Genomic DNA, 13,487 nt, shown 5'->3' on the forward strand with positions numbered 1-13,487 from the left:
CCGTGCAAAATGCCGCAACAACACCATGTGCATGGCTCGATTGTGTTGTTGGTGATTTGGAGGGTGCCCATATGTGCACATGGTGGACGGGGGCGTACTTGGTGTTTGTATGTGTTCTGCAAGTGTATCAGGGACATGTTCCACAGTCATTGTGCGTGTGCAGTGTGCTACACATGATTGTGTATGTGTGCCATTAAGCCCATCTCCCCCATCCCCCAGTCCCTGGTGGTTACTCACCCTGTTGCTGTTGGGTCAGGTCATTTCGAGCTGTGTCCAGGCCCCCAACTCCTGCCACCGTCTCCACAGTGATGAGTGTGGCCACCATTTCCTCCAGGTCATCCAGCTCCTCCTGTGGCGCAGGACTCCCACCTCCAGTCGCCGTTGCTGCCTTCCCGTTGACAGCGAGTTTCTCCTTGGTTTGGCTGTGCACTTCATGCCAGCGCCTCTTGACCTCCTCCATTGACCTCCTCAACACTCTGACTGCATTGACGTTAGTGATGATGGACTGCCATATTTCCGTTTGGGTTGCCAGTGCCAGTGGAGGTGACGAACAGTTGTTGATGGTGTTCTATCACCTCCGTGGCGATGATCCGGACTTCCTGTGGACTGAACCCCGTCTTCCTCTTCTCCTTGCCCTTCCCCGAACATGGGATTCCATGCTGGTTCTCCGTGGGGCTTGTGGAGTTTGGGTTGTCCTCTGCACTCGATCCGGGTGCATCCATGGTGCTACGCAGTTTGAATTGGTTTTCGTGTTTGTTTGTTTTTTTGCTTTTATAGTGCATTTTCCCACATGACGGGGGGGAATTGTAGGCCTGTTGCTGGTTTTCGCTGATTTTGGTATCGCGCTTTATGGCATCGCAACTCTTTGGGCATTTGTGTTTCGCATTTTTTGTTTGTCGCGTTGGTTTTTATGCGTTCAGTTGGCGCATTATCATGCTGCTATCGCATGGTGTTATTTTCTTGCGATGGACTGCGATATGCAAAGTTGCGTTAAGCTAAATTTGCGATGGTTATCACACGTTTTTGAGAATATCCCCCTTAGTCACTTCCTTTTAACCTCTCTTCATTATCCCTGCACACTTCTTCTTTCAATCTTCTGACAACACTAATCATTGCTAATGTTTTTACACCAGAATACTGAAATATCTCAGACCCATTTGCAATTATCAACACCTAAGACCATGGCGGTTCATCTTTCAACCAAAGCTCCTCCATAAATCTATCATCCTTACAATTCAGACTGAATTGATTTCAAATGTGCTCCTTGCACAGTGCCCCAAATTTACAAGAAGTAGCTAGTCATTAAGTTTGTCAAATAATCTTCTACACTTTCATTTCCACGTTGATCACTGTTACCAAAATGGTAACGTTCCAAAATCATGTTAACTTTTGGCAAATAGTGTAAATCGAGTTTTTTCATACATACACTAAGTTATTTAAGCCAGGCACATCTTCACTGATTAATTCTGGTAACCTTCAAATACCTCCTGTCCTTCCACCCCTAAGCAATGTGCAGAAAGACCAACTTTTTGGTCCCTAGTCAAATTGTTTGGACACACACTTACATAGTTTAAAAATATTTTCTTCAATTTAGACCATTACACTTGTGCCTACCCTGGTTTTAATAAAAATAATAGATGTGCTGTTATTTTCTGCATTTCAAACAACTATTCAATGGCTTTCCAAGCCTATTTCTGCACAAATATATTGGGAAACAACAAAAATGATCAAATCACATGAGCAAGTCACATCACGGATAATGTGTTGCCAAACGTTACCCATCCATGTTAAAGGCAGAACTTTCTTCAATGGTGTGTCTATCACTGATGACTGAATAATGGACTTGCCTCAATACGACAGGCAGAATTTTCCTACACTTATAAATGGTGTGCCGATCACTAATGAATAATGTGCATGCCTAATGTGCAAGGCAAAACTTCCTTTTGTTTAATAGTGGTGTGCTTATCACTGATGACAGGCCTCCTCCTTAAATACCGGCTCCTCTGTACCGCCGTCAATAGTGAATCACCAACAATCAACACCTTGGTTGCTACAAATCAATGTCCATAGTTTCCAATCACTTATTTCCCAAGCAATTAAGATAGTTGCCAATCTCACCAAAATGTATGAGTTCTAAAGTTGAACCGGTTTGTTTTTTCAAAAATCCAAGATGCCCACTAGGTTTACACTGTGATTTCAACAGGAGGTTGAGCTTGTATCAAATCGATCCCAACCTCTCAAAATGGATGTCAATGTAGCACTTGTTATATGTGGCTGGTTGACCCTGTTAGGACACACAACACGTCCCCGCAAGCAGTACTTCTGATTTTCAATTTTTTTAATTGCTGACCTAAACAATGCACCTCCATTTGCGGCTGACCTTAAGATAAGGAATACAAACTTTATCTTGGCATCAGCCAAGCAAAGTCAGTATCCTCCACCTACTTGTTTCAGCGCATAGCATCCACAGCAAGTTAACTAAATGGTGTTGAGGTCTACTTCTGTCTAAATGATTGTTGGCAGTGTGAAACTGTGAGAGAAACACAGGCGAAGCTGCCCAAAAGGTAAGATCTTTATTAATACAGACCTCATCCACTGGCTTCCATCAGTATCTGCTGGTAATGGAATTCCCACTCTATAGTTTCAACTCCCATCCAGTATTGGACAGTTTGCAGTTTGCACATCTATCTGATGCAGAAGGAAATCCCCTTCTTTGTTTTAACCTTAACCAGCAATATGGCAGTGAGGCTGTAAATAACCTGGCACTGCGGCCTTCACTTAACTTTCCCAGAGATTGCCCCACAAAAATGACTGCAGCAGAAAAATGATGTTGTGTGTGTGGAGGTATAAGGATGAAGGAGTAAGTTTATACAGAGCTTAATTTGAGCGAGTGGATGCCGGTGGGGCCCATCAGCACTCACATTTCGGGCCAACTCTTATTTTCTTCATCAGACATTTACGGAGAGAAAGACTGGGAAAAACACACAAAATAGAAAGGCGGAGGAAGAGAAAGATCAAAAACCTGTCTCAAAGGGAAAAAGCAGGAACCAGAGGGAGGCAGGTAAATGGGCAGGGAGTGTCTGGTAATGGATTAAAGAGGCATAAGGAGAATTCAATACTATGCACGCTTGGTGTTGAGCCCCGCACTGGCACTCATTCATTTACAAACTAAGCATTGGCTTATGAATGAGTGGGAGGGCCTGTGGAAGGTGAATTTGAATTTCAGTAGGTAGATAGCGGGTTGGTTTTTGGATGTATATGTTTTCAACCCTATTAGGCGGTATTTATTTTATATACTTAACATTTTAAGATACTTTGCCTGTTGCCTTGTTCTTGACATTGACCCTGGTAAATGTCAAAGAACAAATGGGTCCAGTTTATTATATTTACAATGTTTCATTATGTTCCTATTTTCAGATGTTTAAATTTAGGCAGCAAGAAACAACAGTGGAAAATAAAGATGTAAAAAATTAAGTAATAGGAATAGTCTGAGGATATTTGTGCCGAGAGTGGATGTTGGGCATGCACCCAGGGATTTTATTGAATTATTTTGTACAAATTATAACTATGAGATCAGGGTAGTAGCTGTCAATGTTGAAGCAGGTGCAGTGGTACCGTGGCCTTGGGCTATGAGGAGCTCTCTGCACCCCGATTATGATTTTCGCTACACACTGTCAGGAAAGGGGCACATTTTGCTTTACTGCATCAGGGTACATGGCACTCTTGCTACATCACTCCACAAGGTACTGTAACTGATCAAGAAGCATGAACATTAAAAAAAATACTATATGACGTAGGGGTTCCTATTGTAGCACAGGGCTACCCAAAATGACAAAAAGGTCCCCAAATGACACAGAGCTGCATGGCGCGGCACATTGTTGTTTAACATGATAACGTGCTTCCCTGCGTGGCATAATGCTGTTTACATGTAACATGGTGCTACCTGAAATAACACAGACTGAGATCTGTCAAATATGACAAGGTGCTACCTAGCATAAGAGACTGTTCACCCTTCCTGTGTCTAAATACACGTGGGAGCAATCATGTTCATTTTGCATATGCAACTTAGGTATTTCTCACAATAGGTGTATAGTATACTCTAGTGGCCACTATTCTTGTTAGGGCTGGAGCCGAAAAATGATGTTGAGTAACTAAAAGGCACACTTTATGTAACAGATGAGAGCTGCAAGAGCTTATACCAAACTCCGCCACCAAGGAAAGCCCTGGAGGCAGAAACAAAGGACAACAAATGAGCACCAACAGCTTAAAAGTGCAAATATTGTTTAGGTGGTAAATGAAGTATCTAGTGTCTAAGATTTACATATAACAGATTGCATAACTATGGGATGACCAGATTTTCCAATGTTACAAGGGATACAAAACTGCAGTTTCTGCCTCTAAAAGACCAGTAGGGATGAGTCAGCGTATACCACGTTACATTTGTGTATCAGAAGAACTTTCTACTTGTTTCAAACTAGGGTCTGATTCACAAAGATAAATGAAGCGGCGGCTGGCACCGCTCGTGGGTGGGGAGGCGGGCATGGGGTGGAGGCAGGTGGCAGCTCGCGGGCAGCTTTAAAAAAAAGTAATAATAAATAAATAATTGCTGCAGCCACCGGGTCCCGTGTCTTCTCTCCTGCTTCCCTGTGTCCGACCCCAGGTCGCAACAGGAAGCAGGCAGCCAGGGTCCCACCCCTAAGCCAATCACAACGCTCGTTGCGATTGGTCTGAGCGCCATGACACGGCGCTCAGCCAGGGGCTGTAGGGGTGGGCATGTTCTCCATGCAGGCTGTAATGCAGCCTGCATGGAGAACAGGGGAGTGCGCATGACTGTTTTGGGTGGCCCGAGGAGGCCGACCAAACAGTCACTAAGCACAGGTGTGTCTACCACTCCTCCCATCAGCTCCGCCCGCCCCCTCATCCACTGCCGCAGCTTGAGGAAAAAACAAAATGATAATAACATTTAATTATTATCATTTTATTTTTTTCCTTTCTTTGCCACTCCTGGCAGTGGGGCAATGCTCCTCTGCCTTAGTGGAGGAGCCGCCACTGGATAAATGTGCATTTTTGTGTAAATTTACTATTTTGTTGCTAATCACAAACTAAAGTTCCGATTAAATCTTGTCTTGTGAATACCGAAAAAAAAGCATAAGTTGACCTTTGTGACTTAGGCCCTAAGTCTGTGTGACCCTGCATATGTGCCTTTGTGAATGAGAGCAACTGTGTGTGCCTCATAAGCTTTTTGTGTGAGCCTATGGGCCACATGTATGAAACATTTTTGCATTCGCAAATGGTGCATATCAGTAATTTTGCCCGTTCGCAAATGCAAAATCACCTTTCAAGATGTATGAAAGGCTCTGTAGTCGCAATTTTAGGTAATTGCAAAAGTTGTTATTAGCTAAAATTGCGACAACAAATAGGGAATCACAATTTGCGATTCTCTTAGCACATGTACTAAGCATTTTCTAAATGCAAACTGTGCATTTAATAAATGCTATTACCATCAACCTGCGCTGCACTGTGTGAAAGAGAGAGGGCAGAAATGTGCCATATTTAACATTTTTTGATGCATTTCTTTCCTCTCCTTGTGCTGGCACACAATGTGCTGCCTTGTACCAATGCAGGCACCCTTGCGCCATGGTGCAAGGGTGTCTGCATTGTAGGCTGGATTGCTTTTGTACAGGAAGGGTGCGCCATCAGTGGCGTGACACAGGCCCAGGGGGCCCCCTCATCCCAGTACTCTGGCCGAGAGCTCCTGATTGTGTTCAGAGGGGAGCCCTCCATGTACCTTGCAGGGGGGGCCCTCAAGTTTTGTTACACCACTGGGTGCCTTCCTACTAACCCTGGGTGGGTAACTCCGCTCCGCCAGTGGAGTTTGCGGAGATTTGCCTACTCCGCACTTTGTGGCGAACGTGCAGTTGGGAAAAACTCTGCCTCTTTGGCGAAGCAGAATTAGCCACTTCCTCCTCCCTCCCAAATGCTTTGAAAAGATATAAAGAAGGCCTTACCTGGGTTTCTGCCACCTCCCCTGCCAGGCCGCTCTCCTTCCTGCTCCTCTTGCGTCCTCTTCGTTCTTCATAAAAAAAACACTATGGTGCACGTCTTGCGAGTGCGCATGCGCAAGACTTACACCGTAGAGTTTTTTTTATGAAGGAGGATGTCGAGAACGCAAAAGGAGCAGGAAGGAGAGTGGCCAGGCAGGGGAGGCGGCAGAAACACAGGTAATTGCCTCCTTTATATCTTTTTAAAGCATTTGGGAGTGGGAAGAGAGCGGGGAGGGAGCGTAGCAGAGCTCCTCGTAGCTCCACGGAGAGTTTTTCAAACTCTGTGGAGCTATGCGTAGAGGCACTATGCCAGCTCTGCCCAGGCCTACAGTCCCTACAGAGAAACAATCCTCAGTGGCAGTTTCCTCCTTTTAAGTGGCCTGAAGAATGCAGCACACTTAGAAAGAGGAAACAATGACGAAAAATAGCGGTTTCCCCTCTCTTTGCCTCTCCTGAAAAGGCGTAGTATTTTGGCACATTCCTAGGTTCACCAGTCTTGGTAAATCTAGGAATGCACCAAAATCCATGGATGGATGCATGGGAACACCCATGCTACACCCATGGAATGCCTTCCCCCGGCAGAGTACTGCAAGGCAGCAACGTGCGTTGCCTTGCGTTTCTCCAGATTTACCAAGCAATGCAGGGTCATACAAGGTGGCCTTGTGTTAGTTGCTAAATCTGACTTAGGAATTGTGTTACCCTTGCGACACCCTGCATAGCGCAAGGGCAATGCAATCACTTGATAAATTTGGCTGTGTGTTTTATATTGCATATGTAATGTGGAGAGTCAGTGTTACTTTGACACTGCATGTGTGACATTCTTTGCATGTCTGTATGTGTGAGGATGTTTGTGTATGTATCTTTGGGAGACTGTGTGTGAGACTCTCTAGCTACATGAGACTGCATCTCAGTGGTCTGATTTACACACTTGTGTGAGAGTGTGAATGGTGTTACAGTTCTATAGGTTTACAGGATATTCTCTGTTACCTGGCCTGTCTTTAAACAATCTATTGCTTTCTAGGAGTTGTAGTTGTGATTTGCTTTAAACAGGCAAAATTGACTAATACAACTGAAAAAACACAAATTTAAAGGAAAAGCAAAGTAAAGGACCATAAAATGGTGTCTCTGGTGACTCGCAGTCACCTGGTATCAGTGGCATAACGCAACTTGAGGGCCCCACCCCATCAAAGTACATGGAGGGCCCCCACCAGCTCCAGACTCAGAGAGGAGCTTTCGGGCCAGTGGACCACCACCCATGCACAGTGCAAGAGGAGGCCCCTGAGACCCCCCACACCAGTGGGTCTTATGTTACGCCACTGCCTGGTATCCTCATGTATAGGGGAGATGAAATGAACAGCCCGTAAACTGAGTGCTTATGCTAGGGATGCAGTCCCTGCTTAGTTTGAGCTGTGGTTGTGGGGTGGGGGGGTTAGAGCACTCATTTTTGGGGACCGGCACTTATTTTTCTGCATTCGAAATTTACTTGGACAAATAGAAAGGAAAACACACAAAACAGAAATACGAGGAAATTGAAAGATGGAAAAAATGCCACAAAGGTAGAAAGGAGGAGCCTGCAAGAGTGAGATAAAGGGGCAGGGAGTGTCTAGTAGTGCATTAAAGAGGCATGCGGTGTATTTAGGACTACACAGCCTTGGCATTCAGTGCATTGACATTTATTTGCACTGGCATCTGAGCAGAGCGTTGGGCACCAGCACTTATTCTTTTACAAATTGAGCACTGGATGCTGTAGATAAAATCCCATGCCATCAAGCGCCTCCCTCCCTATGCACCAATCACAACGCCCCAAACACTGCATACATAACACAACTTTACCTTCTCTGTATATGGCAGTAGTAGCACAAGGCCAGGCTTGAAGAGTTACCCGAAGAGCGCACGTTTGTAACCAATGACGATCCAAACAAGTTTGTTAAAGTTATCTTGTCTCAGTGACCTCAAGACCTCTGATGGAAACAGAAATAAGGCGCATATGACTAATCTCTCTCTATTGGTTTGTTTACCAGCCTTTCCCAGCCCACGTGTCTTTTTATTTTTCAAACACAAGCGCAGTTTCCGCAGCAAGCATCATGTTCACTCTCTTGACACGGAGGGGATCTATTTTGATGCCGGCTCGAGACAGAAGCTGTGGTTTTCTGGCACCGCCAGTTGGGGTCATGGGATGTACAGCCACGTGTCAGTGAGTGCGTCACGCCTGTGCTCGCGTGTCTGGTGTACTGTCTGCTCTGCTAGCTCGGAAAACATCCAAATCGAGGCAGCTGAATGTCTTTCGTTTGTGTTGTCCTGCGCCCAGATACAAAAGCTTCCTGTTGCCATCATAACGGGTTTTACACCTGGGCTTGAGGAGGGTGGTGGTTAGGTGGAGTTCAAGACAAGCAGCTCAGTAGAACACCAGGGTAATTTCATCTCTCCTACAATTCTGCTCAGACCCATAGCCAGCTTTATATATCTTTTGAGTCAAACCTCACAACAATACCATACAGAGGAGAGGGGAAGGGCTCTGGGGGACGTTTTGAGGAAAAATTGGGCACAATGTTAACATTTTCCAGTGTATTTTCTTAATAAGCAGTTTTCCACTGCGAATATTTTGGAAACATAGTAGCAAATGGTGTATTTGAAACGCACTTGTCACATTGAATAACATTGTATACATTTTTGAACGTGACTGGTCTCCTATCTCAAATGATTTATGGGGAAATGTGTGGCAAATATGGCACTCTAAAAGATGAAAATAAAGTAACGTTGATTTAAAGACGTCTTTAAATGTAATGCCAGGAGACATTCACAATAATATTACCAAAGCTCATGTTATACTATGAATACCACAAGTGAGAAAAGTCAAAACATCAAACTAGGGGGCATATCAGCAACACCCGGCAATAATTATCGCTCAGCGCTCTTAGCGTGAGGATAATTATCGCCGGATAACGAGGATTTTTATAGCTGAGATAGCGTGCTATTAGCAACGCTTATCTCCTCAGCGATAAAAATCCTCACGCTAACTGCCTAACGTGAGATTATCGCTGGAAACCCAGCGATAATCTCACGCAATGTGGCGTTAGCTTGCTGATAGGGACTCACAAACTTAGCCATGATATCCACCCTCCATAGGATATCATGGCTAAGTCAGTCCAGAAGCAGGCGTAAGGAAAGTAGCGAAAACAGGGGTTATCGCTACTTTTCCTGACACTATGCTTCATAGCGTGGGTCTTGATGATAGGAGAAATGTCGCTTAGCGACATTTCTCCTGTCATGTTAGGTCAGGAACGCCCACTTTGCATCTCATTAGAGATGCAAAGCTGGGCGTAAAGAATCCCCACGCTAAAGCAAGGTTTCACGTGTTAGCGTGGCCTTGCTAATTAGGAGATAAAATTATCGCCTCTTTTCGGACGAAAACGGCCGCAAAAGCGGAGATAATTTTTTATCGCCTGCTTGTAAATATGCCCCTTAGATTTATACCAAAGCCTTCCAAGCGCATTTAACTCTAAAACAAGGAATCTATGACTATCTCCATATTATTTCTCTTTTAGAGGGGTTCTAAATCACATTTTTTCAAATTGAAAATTATTATTTTTCTACGCTTATTAGTTCTGTGTGTCCAATTTAATGTTACAGTCTATAGTGACCCAATGCCTCCAGGCCTGTTCTTATCAAATGCATGCATTAATAAAGGAAACTTTAGTGAAGATTTGAGTACTTCCCCCCACCAGGACTTTTTGGAAAATGGATGTGTAACAGTGGTTGAAGAAAATTAGGCCAATAAATTAGTGAAAAATGTAATAGAATCTAACTACAATTTTAACAGGGGCATTTCTCTTTTCACACCAAGAAAATGTAGAAAAATCGATAGGCACATTGCATGTTTTAAAGCAGACTGAACAAGTAACTTTAGACAAAGCGAGGTGGGATATAAACATTAAGGTGTGTGGGCGGGGTTTTGGTCTGCTCCCCTCCTCACCCCTCACCAAGGACTTTTGGGGAAGTGGGTGGCAAGTGGGGGGTTTTCAAACCACTAAGCCAGTTGCGTTGATTAAACATTGAATTATCTCCCCAAAAACTGTTTAGAAAAATATTTATGACTGGATGAAGTGCACGGGGTTGCAGTATTGGAAGCTGAAAAACTGACTAGTGCCAGATTGGGAATCAATTACAGCAATGCTAAAATGTTTATGCCAGCCCCACATTTCACCATGCGTGTGTGGCAAGCAAGCCTAACTTTCTACAGAGCTCATGAGCAATTAGGGGTGCCCCCATAAAACATTTGAAAAAACGGAGCGCAAAAGGTGCATTTTACATCACATTTTTGCAATCTTACTGTAGACAGCTTTGGCTGTCTGTCGCAGACACCATTGTCTCCTATAACTTTCAAGCACCTTTAGGTTCTTTCATCGGCTGCATTTATTGCTTGTTCTCAATGTTCTGCTTTCCATTCCCTTGCTTTTCTTGCTATTGTATGTTTTTCTATCCTTGGAGCATAGCTCAGTAAACAATGTTGTTTTTTTTTTTTGCATTGGATGAGCTGTATTTTTCCAGAGCTGATCTGACTATGCTCTTCACACATTATCCTTATTATATCACTCAATATATTTTGTTTTTGCATTACCAACAATTCTATACCAGCAGGACATGCCCTGATTCTTGGCTCCTGGTCCCTCAACGCTCATGGTCTCAGCTGCTCCATTCACATGCAGAGTGCTTGATTTGCTCAAGCGCTCCGTCCATCATCCCCTTTGGTATCGCTTTGTTCGCCCTAAGTTGGCAGGGTATGCAAAGACGTGGGTCCCTTGCTCACTTTGCCACTGGATTCCAGATAGCCTGGCTGATGAGGGTTATGAACCCGAAACCGGTCCCAGGATGCTCTTTTCCGGTCCAGGGAAGACATGGCTTGGCAGTTCGGGCTGGACTGTTCCCATGAGGCACAGGGTCAGACTGATTTGCATATGGCCATGTCTGAACTAGGGTGGTGGAGTGAGCTAAAGAATGATGATGGATTAAACCCAGATCAGTTGACTGGGGGTGAGTGTTTGATTTGCTCAAGTGCTCCGCCCATCATCCCCTTTGGTATCGCTTTGTTCACCCTAAGTTGGCAGGGTATGCCCAGACTTGGGTCCCTTGCTCACTTTGTCACTGAATTCAGGATAGCCTGGCTGATGAGGGTAATGAACCCGAAACCGGTCCCAGGATGCCTGTTTCCGGTACAGGAAAGACATGGCTTGGCAGTTCGGGCTGGACTGTTGCCATGAGGCACAGGGTCAGACAGATTTGCATATGGACATGTCTGAACTGGGGTGGTGGAGTGATGTGGTAAATAAAATCTTCTTTACCGGACTGAATTTCATACGGAATCTTAAAATAAAGTAAAATAGCTCAAAATAACAAGAGGCAGAATCCGTGGTATAAGAGGTTTTCTAAATGGGCTTTATTCCATCAAAAATGGCCGACTCGAGTCGCGGCCTTCAGGTTCCGTCACCACGAGGGTTCAGGAAGTGAAGTACAATACTTTATTGACAGACATGCATTTTTATAATAAGTACATTACAATGAAACGAATGTAGAAGGCGTAACATTTGATAAGAAAAGTGACATAACAGGTACGTAATCGAAACTAGGCGTAATAAGGAATAAAAGAAACATGATTGGTTAGGATTATCTTACATAGGTGGATCTATACGATAATACTTAACATAGATGCGTGCGCAGCAGTATGACGTGTGATTGACGTACAACTAGGGGGTGAAGGGGACTTGACATTTAGCTCTACATGTGGAGACGAGAAGTCTGGGGGGTCAAGTCAACCTAATCCCAAATCATATCTAACATCCTATGTTTAAAGAACTATGTTATCCACAAGGAAGGACTCTCGGACAGAATCTATTCTATACTAACTGTGTGTGCGTGTACAAGCGCCTAAGTGTCTATATGAGATGCGAGAGGCAGAAAACTTTCCATGGCAGCAGGGCTATGAATCACTTGCAGGAGGACGGAAAGGCTGAGTCCTTTGCTTGGTAGCTGGAAGAATGTTTACTTAAACTACTAGACAGGAATGCATCGGCTGAGGAGCAAAATAGATAATTCGAAGGTGAAATACAGCTTCTTGGCAGGAAGGCGAAAACTGGCCGAGGCAGGCACCGTTAGCTGCACAGGGAGTAGGACAAAGTTCATGGATACAGATGCGAGCTCAAGCTGAAGCTGTCAGAGACAGAGAGCAGGGAAAGGCTTTGAGGACAGAATCGGGCCTACTTGCCTGAACTGTAAAAATGTAGTAACTTAGCCATATAAAGTCGGTGGCCTTTCATACTTAGGAATCGAATATCCAGCCCATCGCTGGCGGATCTGACAGAGAACATGTCGACGGTAGACACACATATGTTTGCGTCTTAGAAACTGGAACTGGAGGGAACATACATGTACTTGTAACATGCATATAGAACCGTTGGGGTCCAAGATAGGGGACATAACTGATCAGGAAAATCCACATTTCCACATTCCCTCCTTGTCCCCTACTTGCCCTTCAAGAGATATCAATCTCCATCATTCCATCGATTTGCTCATGGAGCATCATTTCTTCTTCCTTCTTCTTCCGGTATTTTGAACGAGAACTGTGATATGGAATGCATGATGTGGCACACAGACCACAAATCGCTGGTCCACATTGCAGGCATAAACAACAACTGAAAAGCATAAGAAGGCCAATACCTAGGAAGGATAGAACTCTCCATCCCCAGGCTGATACCACACTCCAAAACCACCCGGACCACGTCCAAGTGCCTGGATTCTCGTGTATCTGGCTCACAATCTTATGAAGGCGTGTTATAGCTTTATATACAGATGGCGAATTTTCTGGTATAAATATGCAGCAGCTGGATCCGATGACCCTGCAAGCTCCGCCCCTATCGGCCAGGATGACGTCAAGGACAAGACGATTCTGGAGAACAACAATTCTCATCACTGATTGTTCTTCTGTCAGATTGCCTAGGGCGGCTATAGTCTCGTTTACTACAGCTTCAAGAGTCTTGGTGAGTCTGCGTATCAGCTTACTATTTGATATGGTACCTATATAGGGAAAGATACCTTTATTGAAATCTACATACTTGTCCCATGCCGTCTCAGTATAATCGACAACTGGGAGATCTCTTCGCTCTCTATTGTGTACTAAATGAACATTTCGATAATAATCAGGGGGAGCTAGGAAAACAGGTGGCAGAAGGAATGCTATGTAACAGGTACCATCCCAATCTAGAGGCAGACGCATATATGCAGTCTGACCACATATAAAGTAAGAATGGCGAGAAGCTCTAAATGAAGATTTACCTTGATCACTATATTCTACTGTAGTAACGCATTGGCTATGGCCCATGTGTATGGAACCAACTTTTCTTACACATAATTCACCCTTAACTGGAAATACTGACATAGTGGGCAGAATTA

At 44.3% G+C, this 13,487-nt stretch overlaps 1 protein-coding gene across 9 annotated transcripts in view; it reads right to left on the reverse strand.

Annotated features, from left to right (window-relative positions):
• Positions 1-13,487, reverse strand: part of LOC146805130 (P2Y purinoceptor 8-like) — a 290,559-nt gene that overhangs the window by 71,207 nt on the left and 205,865 nt on the right. Inside the window, exon 1 of one of the 9 annotated variants that reach the window (XM_085622278.1) lies at positions 7,878-8,001. The exons of the other annotated variants lie outside the window; for them this stretch is intronic. The gene's annotated coding sequence lies outside the window, so the exon portion shown is untranslated. Of the gene's footprint in view, positions 1-7,877; positions 8,002-13,487 lie in introns of those variants that run through there. 9 annotated transcript variants of the gene reach the window in all.

This window comes from Triturus cristatus, chromosome 8 (assembly GCF_964204655.1).
Source record: "Triturus cristatus chromosome 8, aTriCri1.1, whole genome shotgun sequence".
Taxonomy (NCBI): Eukaryota; Metazoa; Chordata; class Amphibia; order Caudata; family Salamandridae; genus Triturus; species Triturus cristatus.